This window comes from Ahaetulla prasina, chromosome 1 (genome assembly GCF_028640845.1).
Source record: "Ahaetulla prasina isolate Xishuangbanna chromosome 1, ASM2864084v1, whole genome shotgun sequence".
NCBI lineage: Eukaryota > Metazoa > Chordata > Lepidosauria > Squamata > Colubridae > Ahaetulla > Ahaetulla prasina.
The window spans coordinates 355643140-355658488 of record NC_080539.1 but is presented as its reverse complement, the minus strand read 5'-3'; positions in this window follow the sequence as shown (position 1 = coordinate 355658488).

The window sequence follows — 15349 nt, the reverse complement described above, 5'->3', positions numbered from 1 at the left end:
TCAAGGAGCCCAGGGTTATCTGTTTCTGCCTTAGTACAACTGAACCACAGGTGTGTGAAACTAATCAAATATTCTCTCCCTATTTAGCCTTGTTTTAATTTTCAAGTGTATTTTCTTAATTTTAGATGGTACACCCTTGAGATAAGACCTGATGTAGTTGTTATTTACAACATATAGTATTCCTAATGAAAGGAGGAGGAGGAGGAGGAGGAAAAAGGAGGAGGAATTTCATTTTATACTACAGTATTCCCCAGGGACTCCTGGTGGCGTACAACATAAAACATAAAATGAAACACAGAATAACAATTACCCAGCAGTATCATAAATTTTTAGAATTATACTAACATAGGAAACTCCCAACTATAAGATTTAACCATTAAAGGCATGACTGAACAGCAATGTTTTCGCTGCCTTCTTACATTCTGGGAGGGAGGGAACCATTTGACTCTCTGGAGAAAACTAACCCAGAGGGTAGGGACTGCCACAGGGTAGGGACTGCCACTTTAGGGGCCAGAAGCCTTGACTTCTGGCCCCTAAAGTGTTTGTAATAATGGGCCATAATGAATGCTCAACTCCATCTGCCAACAATGCTAAGAAATTGTCAGGAGGAAATAAAAACAGGGGACTACATCTTGTAACCAACATAAAGGCTAATTGCTAAAGCAATAGAATTATCTCTAAGGACCATGAAAGGCTGGAAGGTACACAACTGTACAGGGCCACTGAAAAAAGGGGATCTGATAGACTGATGGTTTGCCCAACATCTGCTAGATGTAGCAATACCAATAGCATTTAGACTTATACACCATCTCATTGTGTTTTGCAGCCCTCTCTAAGCTGTTTATAATGTCATGGTTCCAAGTAATGCTCCCAATCAGTTTAAGACTCTGAGGCTGTAGCTTTTCTCAAAGATCCTGTTTTTTGGGCACATCATATTGGCATGTTCAAATGTGAAACCGACTCTGAATAATTCCTGCACTTTGGTATAATTAAATAATATATATTTTCCAACCCCCGCCCCCTTGTGTCACAGGTCACGTTAACCAACCAAGTAGGCGATGAACTTCTCATCATTCCCTCCTGGTGTTGCTAGGGCACGTTCAGCTGACCTTGGTTTTCATGAGCCTTATTGCTGTTATGTCTGGCACTGTAGAGGAAAACATTCTACATTCTTCACATACCACCACCCCCCAATATGCATGGCAACTTAGAAATGAAGCGAAGTACTTCAGCTAGAGTCGTTTCAAGAATTGACAGTCAGCATATTGGCCCCAACAATCTGGATCCTCATTTGACCAACCTTAGAAGGATGGAATGCTGAGTCAACCTTGAGCTGGCAGTCGGCAGAATTAGCCTGTAATACTGCATTCTAACCACCGAGCCATCACAGCTCATGGTATCTGCAACTTGCCTTACCTAAAATTCAAATGGAGACTCTCTTGGCTTATAGCTCACTTGTTCAACCACTGTGTCCGATAGCAGCTGTTTTAGATGAGTTAGGGACAAGATCCCTGAACATGTTGATGATGCTGAACTCCAGGGAGCAGAGTGTCTCCTACGGCTTTTAAAAACACAGCAGCATGAAGACAAATGTATCCAAGGAGAGCCATTATTCTTTCCGTTGAAGTAGTGATTGGAATAAGTGAAAGCACGACTACTTGGAAGGCATTTTTAAGATGCCAGGAAGTAAATATCCTGCAATGGTGCTCCACCACTTAATGGCACATAGAAACACAAAAGGCTTTGATATTTACTGTATTTAATTAATGCTTTACTCCAAGGAAGCAATTATACTGATATACTGGTAAGGATAGGAACCAGGAGAGACACTTGCAAACTCAAGGAACATCATTTTGTTTGATTAATATTCCTTGCAGTCTTTTTTCTTGCTTTTTCAATGTTATTTATTTATTACTTTGCAAGGCACCCAGAGGGGGTTGGACTTGGGTGCCATTTTTTAAAAAAAATAAATAAATAAGTATATTTGAAGAAGAAAATGCTTTTTGTAAAACTCCTTCGAAACTATTCAGGGTTCTTGTTGATAGTCCCAGGGATTAACCAATTAATGGATATTCATAACAAATATAGGGGATGTGGTGGCTCAGTGGCTAAGATGCTGCACTTGTAGATCAGAAAGGTCGGCAGTTCTGTGGTTTGAATCCCTAGCGCCATGTAATGGAGCGAGCTCCCATTACTTGTCCCAGCTTCTGCCAACCTAGCAGTTTGAAAGCATGTAAAAGTAGAAAAATAGGGACCACCTTAGCGGGAAGGTAACAGCGTTCCATGCACCTTTGGCATTGAGTCATGCTGGCCACATGACCACGGAGACATCATCAGACAGTGCTGGCTCTTCTGCTTAGAAACGGAGATGAGCACCACCCTCTAGAGTCAGGAACGACTAGGACATATGTGTGTGAGAGAAACCTTTACCTTTAACAAACATGTGGCATCTTAATGTGTTTTACAGTTGAATTCACAACTCTACTGGCAGAAGAAAATCTCTTTCCTTCTTTGTCCAAAATGCACTATGTGTTAAAGTAACTGAAGCCAAGTACAGAGACAATGAGAAATGTGTGTGAATTAATTAAATTGCAATAAACTGCAGATTATTCAAGAGGAGGAAATTGAGGTGATCTTGCTAGATAGACCCCTGGTATTTGAGTTCTTCTCTTGTACAGCATTAACAAAATGCAAAAGTAGGCTAGAGATCGGAAATTTATTTCTTATGTGCTAAGGATATAAATTGGCCACAAAAAACCCTAAAAGCTTTTGTTACAAATAATTGAAACGAAGGGTAGCTTGGGCTGCTAGGCCTAACCACCGCCCAGTAACTTCCTGATAATCAACAAGAGTGTTTTTAAAACATTTTTCCAAGCCAATTGAGTGTTGGGAATAAATGATGTGAAGTAGGTCAGGACTCTGGACTGATGTGCTACTAAATATTTAAAAATCAGCTCAACTGGCTCCAATGTTGCCATACGGAGCTGCCAGCTGCAGAACATCTGATTAGTGAACTAGGTGTCCTAATTCAGCTCCGCTCTCACCTAGCTCACAAAATTCCAGAAAATTTAACAGTCAGTTGGTGTGAACCGGCTTCATCATGCCACTGAATGGATCACTTGAGGTGGGTTTCACATAATTTTACCACCAGTTCTCCATGCACATAAAATGTGAGCCCGCATGCGTGCATGCTCACTTCACTCACACATGCACCTTCCCTGCATGCGTCCAGCCTTCCCTGCACATGCTTTGCTCACACGCATGGCTTAGAAAACATGGCTAAATAGGACAGCATAGCACCGCGGTGGGGCAGGGGGGCGGGGGGGGGCACCTGCAGGTCGCCCACTACCGGTTTGCCTGAACCAGTCCAAACCAGCTGCAAGGAATATAAATCCTTCCATTCCCCCACCATCCAGTCAAACCTGAAGAAGCTTCTTGGATGAGAAGCGAAACATCTTCAAAGAAAAACCAGAAAGTCCACTTGCCTCTTGAAAAAGCATCTTTGGGACAACTATGGCCTGGATGACTGAGACTCTCCATAGACATTTAGAGCAGGGGTCCCCAACCTTTTGGACCTCAGGGACCACCAAGTCCATAATTTTAAATCTCAGGGACCACTAATATGAATCCATCATGTCGCTTGCTGAAGTGCCTGGACTCCCAGTGATGGGATGGGGTCCTTCAGGCACCTTCCCTTCTCTCTCTTTTTCTCTCCCCCTCCCCTCTCTCTCCCACGCTTTCTCTCTCATTCTCTCTCTCTCCTTTCTCTCTCTCTCCCACTCATTCTGTCATCTCTTTCTATCTCCCCCCCTTTCTCTCTTTCTTTCTCTCTCTCTCTCCCTCTCTCTCTTTCTCTTTCTCTCTCTTTCTCCCTCCTTCTCTCTCTCCACCCTCTCTTTCTCTCTCCCCCTCTCTTTCTCTCTCATTACCTTTCTCTCTCCCCGTCTCTTTCTCTGTCTCTCTCCTCCACTCTTTCTCCCTCTTTCTCTCTTTCTTTCTCTCTCTTCCACTCTTTCTCATTCTCTCTCTCTCTCTCTCATTCTCTTTCTCTCTGTCATCTCATGGGCCAGCCAGTGTCTTGGGGCTGAGAGGAAGTCAAGCGTCTCCCCAAGAGACCAAGGTGCAGGAGCACCAACAAGGGCTGGAAGAAACAGCCGCGAGATCCAGCTCCCGCTCTGGAATATGGAGCAAATCTCCATTCCCCTCCTTTCCCTTGCCAGGTGAGGAGTGACTGGGAAGGGAGGGCAAGGAGCAGAAACAGCCACTGGTGGGTTCAGTCCAGAGGTGAAATCACAAAATCATTTGTGTGTGTGTGTGTGTGTGTGTGTGTGTGTGTGTGTGAGGGAGCGATCTGAAGCCGAGCTACCCAAACTTCTGGCAGAGGTGGGGGCAGCTTCTGAGCAGCCCTGAATCAGCCAGCTCCACCTGATCTATTCCCTGAGTCTCGCCGTTCTCCTTGCCCCACCCCCACTCCCACCTCATTCAAGCAGTGGCATTTCTTTTCTGCTTCTCTCCGGATGCTGGTGCGGGCACCATGGATGCAACTTCAGCCAACAGGAAGCTATAGCAGGGGGAAGAAATAAGCCCAGGGTTCCCGCCACCTGTTGCTTTGGCCCGCCTGGACTGCCACTCCCCCTTGCACCATGATCTCATTCCAGCCTGCAAGGACTGTGCTGCAGTTACAAATTGCCTGCACCTCCCTCAACAGCGGAGATTTACAGCCCCATCATGAGCTGCCTGGCCAGTCCCATCTTTCAGAGCTCTAGTCACAGGACTGCCCATTGCTTATCCGGGAGCAGCTCCTCCACCCGGGTGCACCGCGGACCACCAACATTTTCTCATGGACCACCAGTGGTCCGCAGACCACCAGTTGGTGACCACTGATTTAGAGGACCACCCCTATTTCAAACCCCATAAGGATTTAGTCTTCTATTTCATGCTTAGACAATCACCAAGAAGAAAAGGAAAAATTATTTGTATCCCAAACTTTATTTACATATTTGCTAAGTTTCCATCAACTCAAGAGATTCTTCTTGCATGAGTGCGCTAGTTCCATATCTGTCTTCTCCCTTAGACTGGTTTAATAATTACTTTAATAATTACATACATTTTTAAATGTATGAACCCCAGTCACTGAAAAAATTGCACATATGCATGGAGCAATTTCTTCCATCCATTCATTGTGCAAAAACACTTCTGACATTTATTTTGCCCTATCTTAACATTGTGAGACATATACTAGATTGCAGAAATCAATTCCAGATCAATAGACTGGCTCTCGGCTTCCTTAGGTTTAATTTTAAGTAGCACATAATAAAGTATTTTGAGTGATTTCCTAGCTGAGAATTTTTGGGCTACTGGAAAATGATGAACTTTACAGCATTGCCAATGTTTTCTTTCAGCTAGGGAAAGGAATTTGCTGTTACATTTTTATATCACATAATTACATACAAATGAACTTCTCCATGAACTTCTGTACCATTTTTTTAAAGAAAAAAAATCCTACCCATCAGAATCAGTGAGAGAATATCCAGTACATGAGCACTTGTGATTTAAGACACCTTCCTTGATTTCCTGAGCAGTTAAAGACAATTGTCAGCTGGCAGCCTGGGTTTGAGACCCAAGCACTGTGAGGTGGGGTGAGCTCCTGTTACTTGCCTCAGATTCTGCAAGCCTAGCAATTCAAAAGCATTTGATTAGATAAATAGGTACCATTTCAGTGGGAAGGTAACAGTGTTTCATATGCCTTGGCATATAGTAATCTTAGCCACATGACCATGAAATGTCTTCAGACAACACTGGCTGGAGATGAAAAACACCTCTAGAGTCGGACATGAACATAAAGGGGAAACATTTACCCTTTTGTTGATTTCAGTTATAGTTCTGTTAACTTCCAGAGCATACATTTTCTTAGCAGAAGTACAGAGATTGTTGCTTTTCATCTTGTCAGTCTAGCCTAAATCTGTAATTTTATTCAGAAAATCCATAAATTAACTAAGATCATTCACAGTCAGCTACCACTTTAATAGACTTTCTTTCTTTCTTTTCATTTCTTTCTTTTTCTCCTTCCTTCCTTCCTTCCTTCCTTCCTTCCTTCCTTCCTTCCTTCCTTCCTTCCTTCCTTCCTTCCTCTTTAAATTAACATTGATTCCTGATGATTGTTTGACTCCTTGCAGCTTTCTTGGCAACATTTCACAGCGGTTTACCATTGCCAGCTTTTGAGGGCTGAGAAAAAGTGACCAACCCAGACCACATGCAGCCATGACAGTAAGCCAAGGTCAATTTGGATCCAACAGAGCCACAGCTCTTCCTAGTATGCCATTGACCATTGACCAACACCCAGCATCAAAGGCTGGCTGGGTGTATGGATGCAGGTTTCCTATGTGTACTTTGCTCCTGTTATGGTTCAGCTTTTTTTTTTTTTAGTAAGACCGAAGTGGAATTTGGAAAATATGGCTTAGCATTTCCAGAGTCTGTAAATGGGAAACCTCAGCATTCCCATTATTTAAGAATAACAGCATAAGAGCAATGGTGCTAGATCAAATTAATTATCTATGTAGTTCAGCATTCTGCCTCTCAAATAATCAACTAGATGGCTATGTACCTATGACTATCATTAAGTGTTGTACCTTAGAATTCTTGATGAACGTATCTTTTCTTTTCTTTTATGTACACTGAGAGCATATGCACCAAGACAAATTCTTTGTGTGTCCAATTACACTATAGAATAATTCTATTCTATTCTATTCTATTCTATTCTATTCATTCTAAAGATAACAGAAGATAACAGAATAAGAGTTGGAAGGACCTTGAACTAGTCCAATCCCCTGCTCAGGCAAGAAACCCTATACCATTTCAGACAAATTGTTGTCCAATATCTTCTTAAAAACTTCCAATGTTGCAGCATCCACAATTTCTGGAGGCAAGTGATTAATTGTTCCACTGAATAATTGTTCTAATTGTCAGGAAATTTCTCCTTAGTTCTAGGTTGGTTCTCTTCTTGATTAGTTTCCATCCACGGCTTCTTGTCCCCACCTTCAGATGCTTTGGAGAACAAGCATAAAAATGCACCCATTCTTTGCATTCAGAGGTGCTGAGCCTCTCAAGTTGCTAACACTGTTTCTTAAAAGGGGAAAGTAAACTACATCACAAAGCAAATGCACAGAAATATTAGTGGTGGAAGTATTAAGTCCTCTCCCTGTCTTTTAACCATCATATAGTCAAACTGAATGGTCTCATGGAACTAGTAATGTATACCTGTCTGTCTGTCTGTCTGTCTGTCTGTCTGTCTGTCTGTCTGTCTATCTATCTATCTATCTATCTATCTATCTATCTATCTATCTATCAATCTGTGTGTCTGTCTGTCATCTTCCTTCTTACAAAATGTCAGGGAGAACCATGAGCAGCCATTTTATTTCTATATGCAGGAAATTCATTTTTATTTGCGTCGAAATAACTTTCAGCCAGTACAAATCTTTTTTTTTAATTTGTCACAACAGTATATATAAGCATAAGCATGAAAATAACTATATAATATATAAGCATATATATGAGCATAAGTATGTAATAACTATATTAATTGGATAAATCTCCAGATATGAGCTGGCTACTTCCAGGCCTAAATTACTGTGGAAAATTTAACTCCAACAAAGGAAAAAAGCAAATAATTTCCAGACTGCAACATTGCGAGTTCCCTCCTAACAGCTCTTCCTGGTTTAGCAATTAAGTCCTTTTAATATTTTTTTTTACAAAGAACCCAAAGGGAAAAAAAGTGAACCTTATTTAATTTGAAGTCTGTGACACATCCAGAACAGCAAAGCATCTGAAATTAGAATCTGATAAGTTCAGAGGGCTTTTTTTCCCATACATCCATAAATTAATCTTTTAAGGAAAAGAATCTTTGATGCTAAATTCAGTCTCAAAATAAATTGCATGGTGAAATAGGAGTAGCTTCAAGTAAACCTTTCAGATTACTTCGGCTTCTTCCACTCAAATATAATTTCCACAAACAAATTGTGTGGAGTAAAATCTAATGTTTTGGACTGGGCAGAATCCAATCAGAAAGGTGGGAACAGGAGAAAGTACTTTTACTTTCTCTGGACCTTTGTAAGAGCTTTGAAAAAAGATAAATTCATTTCTATTGTATGTTTTATTTGCTATTGAAAAACTTTATTCGGTATCCTATTTTCACGCTGCATTTGTCTTGCACACTACTCAGGGAATCTGTATTTTGTTTATTTACTTTAGAACATTATCCTCTTGCCGCCTTAAAAACAGATCCCAATTAATTTACCGCTTAAACTGGTCAAACAAACAAAAATGCATTTTATGCTTTGCTCTCGTCAGAGGAATCCGCACTTTGGATTGTGGATTAGAATGGAATTCCTTGTAGTCTAGCAGTGAATTAAAAGATAGGTCTTAAAAATACATAACAGGATTGTTTGCCCCAGTTATTTGAAAGTCGCTTGTTGACTTATTTGTCAAATTTAAATGAAGCCTTCAAAATATTTGTAAATCCGAATCATCAAGGTTCCATTAATGTCTCATAGCTATTATTAGAGAAATCCTCCATGAGTTCCATCAGTTTATTACATTTTTTAATGAAACTGTGAATTACTTTACAGTGAAAGCAATACATTTGACCTCAGTAATGCTTTATTTCTTCACGTAATTCCAATCCTGTTATTTTTATTAAAAAGTAACTGAGAGTCTTTGTGTAGGTAAACACTGATAATCAGATAAAACATCAATATAATATAACACTTCAAATATTTTTTAAAAAACTAATAAGATGTTAGAAAAACATATAAACACAATTATGGATGTGTCTAAAATTTAATAATATCTTTCAAAATGGGTATATAAAAAACAAGAGGGAATATATAAACTGGTATGTTGATATCCTTGTAACTAAGATATGTTCAAAGGTCAGAAAGTTATCATTGTGAATGGTTTGATGAAGATTTGATTGAACTATATTTTCCCCTATTTTTTCTTTTTTTTTTTCCCTTTTCTTATCACATTTTTTTTCTTTTTTTAATCACATTCATTTATTTCTTTGGCTTACTATTTTTTTATTCATTATCTGCACTTTATATCACTTTGCTTACTCTGAAAAAGGAATAGCATGACTGACTCCACGGGCCCAGTTCCCGGAGAGGCACCAGCAGGCAGATGGCCAGGTGGGAATCCAGTGGGCTGCTTTGCAGCCCCAAGCCCCACGGAGCAGGCACAGGAGGCACAGGTTGAAGGCAGCCTTTTATGCAGCATCCCCCTCCCCTCTTTGGATCGCCCTGCAAGGCGGGGGGCTCTGTCTTTCCAGAAACAGGGCGGGCACATGTGCAGCAGCCCAGGGATGTCCACTTGCCTTCCCAGAGCACTGCCGCTGCCTGTCTCAGGTCCAGCTCAGGATTTGCATTTCCACCAAGGGCACCCACCCACCGGGTGGGATGGACCTCGGAAGGCAAGCGGGGGTGGGGGACTGCCGGGAAGGCAACATGGAAGGCAGGCAGGCAGGCATGGCAGGGCTGCAGGGAAGGAGCTAGCAGTTTACTCCCTTCCCCGCAGCCCTGGCATGCTTGCCTGCCTTACGCTTGCCTGCCTTCACAAGCTGGCCACAGGGATGCCGGGAAGGCTACATGGAAGGCAGGGAAGCATGACAGGACTGCGGGCCATGGACTGGTTCAGGGGCGTGGCCAGCCAGCGAATTGCTACTGGTTTGGCGAACCAGCCCCAATCTCCGCTTCCAGTTTTCCTGAACTGGTCTGAACCCCTGCTCCTTGGCCATTTCACCCCTGCTTTTTGCCCATTTTACCCCTGCTCCTTGGCCAGCTCTCAACATTCTCTGTCTGCCACCAAGAAGCTACATCAATGCAGCTGAGATAAACAGATTTGAAACGTTAACTTAAAATCTTGTTGTCAGAAGTATCCAGATTGCTTTCTTTCCACTGTTACCCCTTCCAGGACTTTAAATATTAAATCCTGTTTTCATAGCCAATACTATTCAGGAAAATCCTTTTCTAGACTTTTGTCCAAACTGTTTTAAAGCTGAAATTTTGGAAGAGATTTTCCCCATTGCAGCTCTTAGATGTCATTGTATTGTTTCCGATGTTCTACAAATAATTTTCTAGCAATCATGTGAATTGGATTAGAATAATTGAAGGTCAATCAAGCTTTTTGTTCCTCCCACATCTGGAAAGAATTATTGCTTGACATTTTCTATCTTATTTCTTTCCTTGCTGGCTGACATAAACAGTAGCTTAGATTCTTTAGAACACTGTCAGAATGATGAAAGAAAATGAATGACTGTTCATAAAGACATCCTCAAATTGAACTTGGCTCTGGATGACTGAATTTATTTATTTATTAATCACATTTATATAGCTGTCCACCTTACTGGAGGTGACTCTGAGTAGCAAACATCATTCAGATAAAACTAACAAATAAAAGCCAAAAGGAAAAAAAAATCCATATTATGAAATATAAACCAAGTGAGGGAGGAGAAAAATTGCCACCCCATCAGTGGAGCCATCTGAGCAAGTCACTGGGTGCTTGATGTCTATGGACATTCTCAATCATTCAGGTCATGGATGTCACAAAGGTGCTTTTTCCAAAAGGCAGCTGGACTTTCTTGGTTTTTTTTTTCTTTTGAAAACATTTCGCTTCTCATCCAAGAAGCTTCTTCAGTTCCAATGACTGATGGGGAATGGGAGGAGTTATATCCTTTGCAGTCATCTGGTTGTTAGCACCCCTCAGAGTGCTAACAACCAGATGACTGCAAAGAATATAACTCCTTCCATTTCCCTCCACTCAGTTAAAAAAAAAATTGAAGAAGCTCCTTGGATGAGAAGCGAAACATTTTCAAAGAAATCAACCCAAGAAAGTCCAGTTGCTTTTTGGAAAAAGCATCTTTGGGTCACTGGTTGCTTGGGAGCCTCGGGCCTGAGAACATGGCCAGGTCTTAATGGCTTTTTGGAATATCAAAAGGAATGGAACTAATCTAATTTGTTTGGGGGGGAGGGAGAATATTCCTTAAGGTGGGTATCATGGCAAAGAAGACATATCATTTAGAACCCACCTGTCGTGTTCCACTCCTCCTCTGACGGCCGGGTCTGGGAAGTCTGTATCAAGCGTGGCCACGAAGCCTCTGCAGCTTTGCCAAATTCCTGTCAGAGTTCTCAGGGCAGGAAGGAATCCAAGGTGTGACTTCAGCAACCAGATGAGACTTTGCCTGACTCAAGGAATGCCAGAAAGCAGATCCTTTATATAGGCCATGGGGTGTGGCTCCATGACTCAGCACTTATCCAGGCCTGCCCCTCCCTTCCTTTTGCTGACATCGCCTCTCCATTCTCCGGAAGCGGGGATCTGTCCACTGTGTCTTTTCGTCCTCAGCTGCCGGCAATTCTAGCTCATGGCTGGCTTTGTGCTCACACGCTGTAGGGAGGTTTGTTTGCTCAGTCTGTCCGGGCATGGTGCCAGGGCTGGGGGCTGGAGGCATGCCAGGCCATTCTTCTTCACTATCAGTCTCTGGCTCAGATAGCAGGAGATGGGAGGGGCCCGGCTGAGGAGAGGAGGACGGGCGAGGCACAACACCACCAAATGGAGGTCTCTAAACAATGGTACCCACAACATGCCTATTCGGCTAGATCTGATGGGGTGGGCTGATGTAACCAGAGAGAGGCATCCCTTCAGGTAAACCAATGATATGATGTGAATGACTTTAAAGGTTAAACTATAACCTTGAATTGGTGCTGGAAGCAAACTGGTGGCCAGTGCAGCTTGCAATGCAGAGGCGTAACATGCCCTGCTGTGGGTATACATATAACTTCTTTGCCACTGCATTCTGTACCACTAGAACTACTGAATGCTCTTCAAGGGGAGCCCCATGTAGAGCACATTATAGTTGTCCAACCTGGAGTTGACCAGGCTATTAATGACTGTGAATGGACACCTTCTATAGTTTTCTTGGCAGAAGTATGGAAGTAACTTGCAACTGGCTTTCTATGAATTATTTTTTGGGGGATTTCTACTCTAGCATACAGCTCTGGGATATCCTTTCCCTTTCAGCAGTACTAACTGGATTTAATCTTCCTTTCAGAATTCATACCAGGTAGTTCAGATTCCCCCCTTCTTGCCTTTCTTGTACATGAGTAAAATCTTAGTAAGATTTAGCCTTCTTTCAAACCCAGAAAATCCATTTGAGGTGTAGAGACAGAGAAAACTGTCAGGTTTGACCTTTTCTGCTTTTCCATTTTTGTTTGCTTCGTTCTGTTGCTATGTCAGTTTGTATTTGCTTTTTTTTTTTAACTCTGAAAATTCCTAGACATTTTTCTTCACATTTCTCCCATTGATGTGCATCTTAGAATCTATTTTCGCACACTATGCTTGCATAAAATTTTCATTTAATATAAAGCATTTTATTTTGTTAACATCTTTTCTGTGTAAGAAGTTTCTGTGTATTCCTCTCTAAAACAGAAGGGGAAGGGAGACAGTGGACTTCCACATGTTCAACTAGGAGGGAAAATCAGTATTTTTCATGTTGATTGGGACAGTTAAGACAACTGAGGACCCATATTTTTCCCAACCCTATACATCTAATATTTTGTTGCAAAAACTATACCAGATAATCTAGAAAAGTGAAAATATTGACAAACAATGTTTTGTGTCGACTCAGGTGTAGGGCCAAGAGATGACTGGCCCCTCCCATAAGGCTTAAAAGACCAGCAACTGCGTTTGGGCTCTTTGCTGGAAAACAATGTTGATAGCCTTGCTCCTTGTCTTGCTGCATTTATTTCTTGTTGGCATCTTCTGCTTTTGAACTTTTGCCAAAAAAGCCTTTGGCAGTTTGCCTAATTAGACCAAGGTATTGATAAAACTGAAGAATTGTGTTACGAAAAATTTGCTTTGATTTGGTTTGGACTACGCTGAGAATGAGTTAATTCTCAGTTGTTCTAATAAAGTCTGTTTGTTTTTGAACTGATTCTACTACTACTACTACCTACTTCGGCCTGGGTCACAACATTACTACAGGTATGAGATCTATTTCAAACTACCTATTTCAAATCTCTTCATTATCCCTATCCAACTTCAGCCCTTCCCTTCCTATTCTGATTACAATGACAAGGTATTAAAACATTTTGGTTTGTGGATGGTTGCAAAGCCACAATGCATTATTCAGAGACAGTCAAGGTGTCAATAAGATGTTAGTGTAATCATGTGGGTTAGGAAAGAAGGTTTGCATTTCTGAGCTATGTGCGCTTGCCTTCTGTTGTAGAATCTTTTCACACTTTGTTTTCTATTTATGGTGATTATAATTATGCCATTAAGCGATTATGGTTATTACCTTAAGGTAACGACAGTCACAATGGAAAACAAAACAGATCCCCAATCTGCTCGTTGCTGAAAAAGAAGCAATCCTTCATGAAATGTCTTTCTGCACAGAGGGAGAAGGCAAAGATGTAACATAGATTTGCAAAATAAATAAAATAATAAAAAAAGATGTTGAGACTCTAGAAAAAGTGTAGGGAAGAGTAACCAAGATGATTGGGGGTTCTGGAGGCTAAAAATACAATGAACAGTTTCAGGAACTGGGCATGGCTAGTCTAATGAAGAGAAAGACCAGGGGAGAAATGATAGCAGTGTTCTAATATTTGAGGGGCTGCCACAGAGAGGAGAAGATTTAAGCTATTTTCCAAAGCATCTGAAGGCCAAACAAGGAATAATGGATGGAAACTGTTCAAGGAGAGATTCAACCTAGAAATAAGGATAAATTTTTTGACAGAGAGAACAATCATCCAATGGAAAAAGCTTGTCTTCAGAAGCTGCAAGAGCTTCATCACTGCAAGCTTTCAAGAAGAGACTGCACTGCCATTTGTCAGGAACGGTGTTAGGGTATCCTGCTTAGGTGAGTGGTTGGACTAGAAGACCTGCAAGGTCTCTTCCAACTTGGTTAATCTGTTAAAACTGGCACAATTTGGTGATAAGGCCAGGGACAAATTTAGAGAACTCCACAAACCAAGTGAGATTGAACAAGGATACTAACGTCCTGTCCCAGGTTTTCTGTTCATCTCCTTACCTGAAAAAAATAGCACAAGGAGTTCCTCTCCACTTAGAACAATAAAAGTAGTCTTCGACTTGTGACAGCTATTGGGACCAGGACTGCCATTGCTAAGTGATGTGGTTGTAAAGTGTGATGTCACGTGATTGCCTTGCTTAGCAATCCCAACCCAGACAGTTCCAGTTGTAATCATAATACCAAGACACATGACTATTAAGTGAGAAGTGGAGGGAATACCAGGTAAGGCATGCTACATTGAGGTGGAGGAGGCCCTGGGAGGTTCAGCATAGGTTGCATGTGAGTTGCAGTGTGGCACGAGCTCAGGAAAGCTGAAAGGGTGTGGGGAACATGTGGGTAGGTGCAGAAAGTCTAGAGCAGGGGTGTAAAACTCAATTTCATTGAGGGCTTCATCAGAGTTGTGTTTGACCTTGGGGGGCGCTGGGGGAGGGGCTGGCCAGGGTAGGCGTGGCCAGCTCGACATCACTCATATTGGAGGCACTTGTGGTGGCCTGGGCAGGGCTGGGGGGATCCATTGTCTCCAGCGGAAGATGGCAAGACCAGGGAGACCTCTGTTTTTGGGCTCCGTTTTAGACTGTGATGGCCTCCTGCAGCCCTCTTGCCACTGAAAATGGGGCTACCAAGCTACATTTTCACTGGCAGAGGCACCATTGGCCAGTCCTTCACTGTTTCCAGGGTGGCCCCACAGGCCAGATCTAAGCACCCCACACGCCAGATTTGGCCTATGGTCCTTGAGTCTGACATCTCTGGACTAGAGAAATGGGCATGATGTCTGTATGTGTGTGGTTACAAGCACAAAGAGGCCAGGGAATGGGGTGCGTACTTGTAGGCAAGTGCAGGAAAGCTGGGGAAAGAGGGTGTGGGATACATCCATACATGTAAATATAGAGAGGCGCGGGGGGTGAGGGGATATGCAGTGTGTCTGTGTTTGAATGTAGAAAAACATTTGAGGAAAAAGGGCATAAGGCACAGGCATTTATCTGTGTATGTGAGAGCCAGAGAAAGAAGATGCATGCATCCAGGCACAGGGATGCCTAGAGAAGGTGGTTGCTGGTGGGTGTAAATGTGCGTGCAAGTGAGCACAGGGAGGCCAGGGAAAGTGGATGCTAGTGGGTGTTTGTGTTCATATCTGCAACTGCAAGGAAGCCCAGGGAAGGAGAGCACTGTGCAAGCAAACAAAGGCCAGTGTTGCGAGAGACAACCCAGCAACCTGAGACCTTCCCTACAAGCTTCCCCGCTGACTTGGCTTGTAGGAAGCCAGCAGAGGTCAGCAAA